Source organism: Lithobates pipiens, unplaced genomic scaffold (assembly GCF_037356315.1).
Source record: "Lithobates pipiens isolate NorthernLeopardFrog02 unplaced genomic scaffold, aLitPip1_a1.2 Scaffold_18, whole genome shotgun sequence".
NCBI classification, from domain to species: Eukaryota; Metazoa; Chordata; class Amphibia; order Anura; family Ranidae; genus Lithobates; species Lithobates pipiens.
The window spans coordinates 262,498,847-262,509,179 of NW_027507758.1; the positions used below are offsets into that span (position 1 = coordinate 262,498,847).

Below are 10,333 nucleotides of genomic sequence, written 5' to 3' on the forward strand. Positions count from 1 at the left end.
GCTACATATCTTTGGTAAAAATAACCCAAATTAGTGGATATTATTTGGTCTTTGTGAAAGTTAGAGAGTCTACAAGCTGTGGTGCGAATCGCATAAAATTCATCAAATCTGATGTACTGGTGGTCTATCTCGCTTCTTGTGACCCGAACAAGCCAGGAAAGTACAAATACCCCCCAAATGACCTCTTTTTGGAAAGTAGACATTCCAAGGTATTTAGTAAGAGGCATGGTGAGCTTTTTGATGTTGTCATTTTTTTCCCACAATTCTTTGCAAAATTAAAAATTTTCAATTTTTTTTCCACACAATTGTCATTGTAATAGGTTATTTCTCTCACATGGTATGTGTATACCACAAATGACACCCCCAAAAAAATTCTGCTACTCCTCCTGAGTATTACAATACCACATGTGTGGGACTTTTTCACAGCCTGGCCACATAGAGAGGCCCAACATGCAGGGAGCGCCATCATGTGTTCTAGGAGCATAAATTACACATCTAACTTGTTGACTACCTATTACACTTTTGAAGGCCCTGGAGCACCAGGAGAATGACACGTGACACTGATGATAGATGGCACTGATATGTGGCAATGATGACACGTGGCACTGATGACAGATGGCACTAACATGTGGCACTGATGACAGATGGCACTTATACGTGGCACTAATGACACGTGGCACTTATACGTGGCACTGATGACACGTGGCACTTATACGTGGCACTGATGACATGTGGCACTAATACGTGGCACTGATGACAGGTGGCACTAATACGTGCCACCGATGACAGATAGCACTAATACGTGCCACCGATGACGCGTGACACTGATGACAGATGCCACTGATAAGTGGCATTGATGACACGTGACACTGACAACAGGTGGCACGTGACACTGACAGGTGGCACTGATGAAAAATGGCACTGATACGTGGCACTGATGACAGATGACACTATGTGGCACTGATGACACGTGGCACTGATGACAGATGGCACTTATACGTGGCAATGTTGACAGATGGCACTGGGGACAAATGGCACTGACAACAGGGGGCACTGGGGACAGATAGCACTAACAGGTGGCACTAGGGGCAGGTAGCACTGGGGTGGATGGCACTGGGGTGGATGGTACTGGGGCAGGATGGCACTGGGGCAGGATGGCACTGGGGTGGGTGGCACTGGGGCAGGATGGCACTGGGGGAGGATGGCACTGGGGGAGGATGGCACTGGGGCGGATGGCACTTTTTTTAACTTTTTTTTTTTTACACTTACAGCCGCTGCAGCCGTTTATCTCTTCCCTCTCACACGCTGTCTGTGTGAGGAGGGAGAGCGGCGCTGAGAGATGATCTCATATGTTTACATATGAGATCATCTCACATTGGACACGCCGATCACGCTGTAATTGGCTGTTTACAGCAATCTGTGTTTGCCTGTCTCCGGGGTACACGGCAAACAGAGAACTTCCCCGATGCGTGCCCGCGGCGGCGCACATTGCGGAATTAAACAACAGGACGTCAGGACGTAAAACCTTACCTTGCAAAACCCATTCAGTTTAAAATAGAAATGCAAATGAAACATTTGTATGTGTTTAACAACTTGAGCTTCAGAAGGTTCTAACTCCTTAATGACCAGGCCATTTTTTGCTATTTAGCACTGCACTACTATAACTGGTAATTACGCGGACATAAAACGCTGTATTCAAATTAAATTTATATAATTTATTTCACAAAAATAGAGCCTTCTTTGGTGGTATTTTCACACCACTGGATTTTATATATTATATAATCGAAAAAAGACTGAAAATGTTGAAAACAAAAAACAATATTTTTTACTTTCTGCTATAAATTATTATTTTTTTAATCTAATTTCTTCATATATTTAGGCCAAAATATATTCTGCTACATGTCTTTGGTAAAAAAAAAAATTCCCATAAGTGTATATCGATTGGTTTATGTGAATGTTAGAAAAAACATAGTTTTTTGACATAGTTAGTCAGGTTGAAAAAAGACACAAGTCCATCCAGTTAAGTTATGTGAACGATAGAATCTCCAAACTATTGAATACATACTGGAATTTATTTTTATATACTAATAATGACGGTGAACAGCAACTTATAGTAACGACTATTATGGTGCGGCAGCTAATTTGACACTAACTGACGCTGGGTGGGAATTGATATCACCAGTTACACTAATACAGTGATCAGTGATAATACTTTACACTGTCCCTGAATTAATGACACTGGCTGGGAAGGGTTAACATCTCGTGATAATCAAGTGGTTAAGTGTGTGCCTTACAAGTGTTATTGTGTATTATGTGCTGCTTTTTTACTAAAAGTCTATTTGTTCCTTCCCTCTGCTTTGCAGGGACAAGAAACAAAGAGATCTTTCCCTCTGTACAGAGCCCTGTGTTGTTTGTCAACACAGGGCTCTGGCTGTGAGTGGACACAGCCGATCAGCAGGTCCTGGCCATGAATCATTGCAGTTGGCGGGGGGGGGGGATACACACACACATGCGCCCTGAACCTGGAAGAAGGCAAATAGAGGTACGTTGCCGTGCCTGTAGGAGCCGCCCATCCATAGAACAATGAGGGCAAGCAGGACTAAAGTTGTTAAACAGCATCACAGGTCACTGTGCACCTACTACTAACAACAACAAAAATGCAATAAAGCCTGACAACCACTATCCAACACAAAATCATTTTTACCTGGAGCTTTGCATTCATTTAATTCCAGGAATTATTTGGATTGCATACTTGCATTGGTCCAGATTGTATGCCATTCCTATAATTGGATGTCCATAATAATGTCCAATATAAGTATGCATAACTCAGTGTCATTTCACATGAGCATGCTCAAAATTCATTCACCCCCTCCTTTTATAGTCATACCCTGTTACTATTTAAGATTTTCCATTTCTGAGTTATGCAAAGCCTGACCTGGATATGTATGCTGTCTTTTATACATTATACAACCTGATATTGAACGAAAAAAAAAAAAAAGAAAGTCTGCTTTTACAGCAAACCTGTACTTTTTATAACATCTTTCTGAGCTATATTTGCGTCAATTTAAGGTGTAATGTTATGCAAAAGTCCTTTTCATGTGAACTTTCGTTTCTTTAAATTAACACTCTGTCCCAACAGGGACTAATACTGCTCAGAAAGAACAAAAGCCAGTGGGTCAGCATTATACCAGGTAATTAGCATTTTCAAAAGAAGGTCAGAAATGACAATTATGGCAGGTTTGCTTTAAAGTGAGATACTGAATTACATCAAATTTCATAGAAAGTTGACTTTTTATAACATTTCGTGTAAAACACTGTGCATGCACTGCTTAAAATGCATTAAAAGACCCCATAAAAAAAAAAGTTCTGTGCTCTCCTGGCACATGATGTAAAAGTTTTGTAATCAACCTATTCAGTCTCCATAAAGTCCCAGTGTAGTAGATGCTACATGTTATACTGTATCATTTTAAAATAATCATAAAGGCACTGCTGTCCCTGTTCTCTTCAGTGCCCCTTCTCTATTTCCCCACTGATATGAATTCTTAAAATTCCAAAAATGTGATCATAGAAATATTGCATATGTAGCACAGATCTGATGTTCACTGTTATCCCCCATCCCCACTGTAGATAACTGTAAAATGATTGGCTTCTGTAGTATACTTCTATCTATGGGGGGGAAAAATCTTATAGTGGGGCTGACCCTACGATGCACTGCAAAAGGGAAGTATGGCCAAAGCTTTTTTGTTAAAACTTCTCTTCTGGGTCACAGGCTTGCACTTACTTGTACTCTCCTGTAACCCAGAATCAGCCGTCAGCAGGCTAAAGACAAAGACTGCTAAAACACACCGTTGGCTGACATAACAGAGCCACTGCAGTCCCTGGAAGGATCCTGACAATAATGTTGGGATCCACCCGGATGTCTGATCGGCAGCTTTCTCAGCCTCTCAGTGGTCCTCCCCAGCCGCTTCCAAAACCCTCCCCAACCCACTACTCCAATGAGCGTGGAGGGACAGAGCCGAGACCCGTGACTGACAGTCCATTATGTGATCGCTCAGTTCTGGGCTTAGTTCTTGGGCTTAGAGCTGGCAAGGGACAGCTGCAGAATCAGACCGATGTTGCAGCATGGAGGTGAGTATGTATGTTTGTGTTTTTTTTTTTTATATGTACACTTCTCCTTTAAATGCTCATTTAGCCCTAGGATACTGTAAAAAGCATTTTCACTTATCCAATCCTCTGTTCCCCCAGCAACCAGTGCTCTCCTCTTCTCCTTTGCACTTCAGCAGAAAACTGTCCCATAGCATGGACCCTGCATTGTACTTGATGACATTAGAGGGCATGTGACCGCTGGAGCATAGGGGAGAAGAGACTGCAGGGAGCAGTCTAGATATGCAGAGAGACCCTGTGCAAGTGCAGAATAGGGTAAGTAAAGGCGCTTTTTCCAGTACCCGAGGCTTAAAGCGGAGCTCAGCCCAAAAGAGGGAAGCTCCGCTTGTTTGCTTCCTCATACTCTGCTGCCACATTTGGCACCTTTCGGGGGGGGGGGGGGGCAGGTACCTGTTTTTGAGGTCCCCCAGAAGTTTGCCCGCCTCCTCCTTCCCCCCACCATCGGGCCATTCACAAAGTGCAGTGCGCTTTATACATGCACAGTAGGAAGCCAGGTGTGAAGCCTGCTGGGTTCCCTTACAAGGAATGGCGGCGGCAGCACCCGAGAGCCGACTGAAAAATCGTCTGGGGTGCTCACATCGCCGGAAGAGTCCTAATATAATACAATCCTGACTTTTCATTTTTTTGGTGGGGTCTGGAACTCCGCTTTAAACAAGCATTTAACCTTGCAGTACAGGAGCAGCCCCACTGTAAAAGGGGGATTTTTGTTTTCTCCAGAAAAAGGCTTTAAAAACCAAAGAAAGAAGTATATTTTAAAGCTGAATTCCAAGATTAGCAAATATTACGTGTTGGCGTGCGTCGTGTATTTTTTCCAGTTCTGTGCAGCAATCTAGTGCAAGAGTTTTCTATATTAAAGTGCAGTCACTGCTGCGCGCTATCATTGTGCAGGGTGGCTGGTCTTGTACCTACCCCTTCTTGTAGTTTTCTGCAGGTAGTCTGTATTTGGTGGACTTACAGGGTGTGTCTCAGAGCTCTTCACTATACAGACAGTGCCAATGCCACTGCTACTTTTAAAAGCTAAATAACTGGACTTGCAAATGTGTTTGGTGCAAACCACGTGGATTCATATCCTTCATGACTATTGAGAAGAATATTTAAATGAATGTTTTTGTGCTTGCAATTCAACTTTAAAAACCATCTGCACTCAGTTTTACTAGTATAGACCACCTTGTATCCTTAGTGGCTTTAAAATCACTTGCAGATTTTTTTTTTTTTTTTTTGCAAAAGACAATTTATATATATATATATATATATATATATATATATATATATATGTACTAAACACATTTTTAAACCCTTGCAATTGAAGGGTAAATGTTAGCAAATACCTACAAAATGAATACATTGAACCTTTGTCACTATCTATCATGATAACCTTCCTGCCCCAGAAAATGAATTACTGGCATCTGTGGTCAGAAGGCAGCGAAGTGTAATTCCATTATTAAGTCTCTACTCACATTGCCAGAGAGCTATAAATAGCACATTATTATTTCATATCACAATACCTGAGAGTACAGCTAATGAGTCTGAAGAGAGGGTATTACACATTTATGTCCGGAAAATGAAAGCCTTGACAAAGTATAGATATATATATATATATATATATATATATATATATATATATATATATATATATATATATATATATATATATATATATATATATATATATATATATATATATATATAAATAAATAAATATAAATATATATATATATATATATATATATATATATATATATAATATATAAATTTATATATATATATATATATATATATATATATATATATATATATATATAGATAGATAGATAGATATATATAGATATATATATATATATATATATATATATATATAGATATAGATATAGATATATATATATATATATATATCTTTCTAGATAGATAGATATATTTATAAATTAGATATGAATATACAATCCAAAACTATTAACAATATAGGCAGTACATACAACCTGTGGCTTTGTATATACACATATCTGTGCTCCTGGACAGTATTTTCCACACATATAAGTACAAATAAGTGCATTTACTATACTGCCCATCGTCGCGGTTTAGGAAGGAGTTTTCGGAATCTGAAATTCATACATCAGGATGATGCGTGTGCGGGTACCTACATAGTTATAGTCGTTCCAGAGCAGCTGGCAAAGTACATGTTGAACATCAGCAAATACAGTAATACAGTAGCTCAATAATAAGGCACAACTACAGAGAAATAACTCATAGCAGCCAATCACTGATCTGATCACAGGTGATGTCATTGGCTCCTATGGGTTATACAGCACTCAGTCCATTCATTTTGCTCTTTGAACTCTCTTATTATATACTGTACGTTCAAACCTGCCTATGAATGTAAATGTTGTCACTACATATAGAGCTGGGAAATGACAATTCCCCAATGCTTGTGTGCTTTCTAGAAATAGATTCTTGATGGAAAATGTATTGAACTGATCTGACCTCAGTTGTCAGGACGAGAAAAGAACTGCACAGGTGCAGAAAATCCCTGCTTCCAAGCCTCCTAGTCTGCCACCAGAAATCTTGGAATGACTTCTATTCTTCAGAAATGCTAGAAAATGTAATAATTGTATGGAGCTGAGCAAGCCCCTCATGTGTTCCCAAGTGACACCGTGCTGGATTTAATTAGAAAATGGAACGGTGTCAGTTTGTCACATGTCCTGCACAGAGCCCCCAACTGTCCCTGATTCCGAGGGACTGTCCTTGATTTGGAGCAATGTCCTTCTTTCCTCCTCATTTGTCCCTCATTTTGGTCTGATCTATATAGTTATATATAAAATGCACTTGTTATCTTTCAAAAAGTGTTTCCCAGAGCTAAATCTTTCATGCAATTTCTAAATTGCTGCATTTGTACATTTTAAAAGCCGATATAAAGGAATAGCTGTGGTAAAAAAAAAAGCACTTGTAGATTTAATTAACCTTTTTTTTGCTAATTCTCCTTTAAGGGGGCGTGGTAGGTGGGCATGTCCTATGCCTACATACATTTGCTAGTAGGTGTCCCTCATTCCCATCTCAAAATGTTGGGAGGCATGCCCGCATCCTTTGACAGGGTGAAGTAGGGTAATGGTCTCACCTGTGCGGGTGACAAGGCACCCTTCCTCTCAGCTGCTCCTCTTTGGCATCATTGGGGTTGGGGGGGGTTCCTAGCCCAAGTCCTGACACATGTTTCAGGCAGGTGCAGCACCCTGCCAGTGCTTGCTGAGGATCAGTCTATTCTGATGGCTTCTCAGCTGGGATTCATGCTGGCTGAACATTCATTATCCATGATCCGATGGCCACAAGACACATATGCAAATCTTCAGCTGATGAGATCCAGGTACAGCTCCTCAGTAAGAGTTAGGAGTATAGAGGGCCCAATGAGAACCTTTAGTCCACTGTGCCGCTGTGCATGTCATCAACTCCAGAAAAAGAACGCCTTCCTTGGGGACAGAAAACAGGAAATCAGTTCTAAATAAAGAAGTACGGACAGCCTATGTCACATCACCAGCTAGACTAATGCAGAGGAACCATCAAACATCACACAGCATTGTTCTATCTATACATCAATCTGACTATACCTTTCCATCTATCCATCATTCTATCTATCTATATATCCATCATTCAATCTATGTATCTATCTATCTATCTATCTATCTATCTATCTATCTATCTATCTATCTATCTATCTATCTGACTATCCATATCCATCCTTCTATCTATCTATCTGACTATCCATATCCATCATTCTATCTATCTATCTATCTATCTATCTATCTATCTATCTATCTATCTATCTATCTATCTATCTATCTATCTATCTATCTATCCATCATTCTATCTATCTATCTATCTATCTATCTATCTATCTATCTATCTATCTATATATCCATATCTATAATTTTCTCTATCTATATATCTGTCTATCTATCTGACTATCCATATCTATTTATCCACCAGTTTATCTATCTATCTATCTATCTATCTATCTATCTATCTATCTATCTATCTATCTATCTGACTATCTATCTGACTATCCATATCCATCATTCTATCTATCTATCTATCTATCTATCTATCTATCTATCTATCTATCTATCTATCTATCTATCTATCTATCTATCTATCTATATATCTAACTATCCATATCCATCATTCTATCTACCTATCTATCTATCTATATATCCATATCTATCATTTTCTCTATCTATATATCTGTCTGTCTATCTATCTATCTATCTATCTATCTTCTTTATACATGGATATGTATGGATGAATAGATCGATCGATAGATAGATAGATAGATAGATAGATAGATAGATAGAGAGAGAGAGATAGATAGATAGATAGATAGATAGATAGATAGATAGATAGATAGATAGATAGATAGATAGATAGAGAGATAGATAGATAGAGAAAATGATGGATATGGATAGATGAATAGATAGATAGATAGATAGATAGATAGATAGATAGATAGAGATAGATAGATAGATAGATAGATAGATAGATAGATAGATAGATAGAGAGATAGATAGAGAAAATGATGGATATGGATAGATGAATAGATAGATAGATCGATAGATAGATAGATAGATAGATAGATAGATAGATAGATAGAGAAAAGTATGGCTATAGATAGATAGATAAATAGATAGATAGATAGATAGATAGATAGATAGATAGATAGATAGATAGATAGATAGATAGATAGATAGACAGACAGTAATAAATAGAATTCTCTACATATATTTTTGGCTTTATATCTATGCCTTCATTTCTGTATTACAAGTTGATGTAAGCCTTAACTGAACAACATTTACTTAGTTAAAATCATGTATGTATATCACCAACAATTGTAATTTCCTTAAAATAAATGAGTTGCATTCTGCTTTACTCCATCCTTTATTAAATGCCAGTGCTGCCGATCCCTTGCAGCCTCTTTGCGGCCACTTCCCTTCTACATGCACGCTGCATGTCATTTCTCAGAGCGGCTTTTCCCGAGGTTGACAACAAAAGGACCACGCTTGCCTACTTTGTGTAAAGCAGCCACTTGTAGTGTGTGGGAAGCCTGTGCGACAGGGTGGGGACACAGGAACACAATCAGGAGACAAGGACAGAGAGCATTGTCACCCTATAATAGGAAGCGTATGATCATGGAAGGATCACAGGGTATTATATTACAAAAGCTGCAGATAGAGAAATATTCCAAATGAGTGAAACATGTTAGAGCTTCTATGGAAGTCCTTTAGGTAGTGTGTATTATGTGGTCTTTCTTTCATAGTGCATTAAAGAGAAGTAACAAAGTTTGTCCAATTTCTAGAAGCAGCTGGCAGGTTACATAAAGTTAAGGGGATGCTTTTCCAAGCAGGTAGGGGAGAGTGATGAGAGAGGAGGGGTGCACTTACCTGGTGTGTGAGTTTGGAGGTGAGTTGAGAGTCCAGGGGATCCTAGAGCCCCTGTGCAGTGTGCAGCCTGCGATCCCCCATCTTCCTCCTGTCTCTGTGTACAGTCATAGAGTAGAGCTGATCATTGTATGTAGAGGGAAGAAGCAGAGAGGAGGTGGAGATGGACTGATAGGAGGAGCAGCAGAGGAGGAAGGATTGCTGCTGGCACCCACATCAACATACAACATATCAGCTCTTTCCTGGAAATTCAAGACAAATCGTATTATTAATGAGTGCTGCCTAGAAATAAAAAAAAGTTGTTAGTAAACACCGGTATCCTAGAGGTTGATTTTTCTTATGATTAACTGTGAGCCACATTAGGAAAATCACACAGCTTGATACAAATCTTTTTTTTTCTTTTTAAATATCAAACTCTTGCATTATTTTAAATAATAAATTGTCTAGATGGACCCTGTGAAATATTCAGCTCTTGCTCTAGTTTTCATACACCACCTACAGGGATGAATACATCAAGCAGTAATAGTAAATGCATTCGAAGCGCGCTCGTTGGAAGATTTATAATGATGGAGAAAATATTAGTGTACGGTGTGTTAATTAAGGCTTTAATGGGATATGTTACTAAGGTAACCAATTCATTCTCCTGGTTATTAGTAGTATTTTGTATTTAGGTAGATGTACTGTAAACCAAGTCACTAAAATTTTATGGAAGCTTTAAAGCTCGTGTGCACGGGCGGTTTGGCGCATACGGC

At 39.0% G+C, this 10,333-nt stretch overlaps 1 protein-coding gene across 2 annotated transcripts in view; it reads right to left on the reverse strand.

Annotated features, from left to right (window-relative positions):
- Positions 1-9,733, reverse strand: part of TMEM200A (transmembrane protein 200A) — a 204,794-nt gene extending 195,061 nt beyond the window's left edge. For both annotated transcript variants that reach the window (XM_077486885.1, XM_077486884.1), the window contains exons 1-2: positions 9,585-9,733; positions 7,274-7,619 (exon numbers count right to left, since the gene is read on the reverse strand). The gene's annotated coding sequence lies outside the window, so the exon portion shown is untranslated. The remainder of the gene's footprint in view (positions 1-7,273; positions 7,620-9,584) is intronic.
- Between the last annotated feature and the right edge of the window lie 600 nt (positions 9,734-10,333).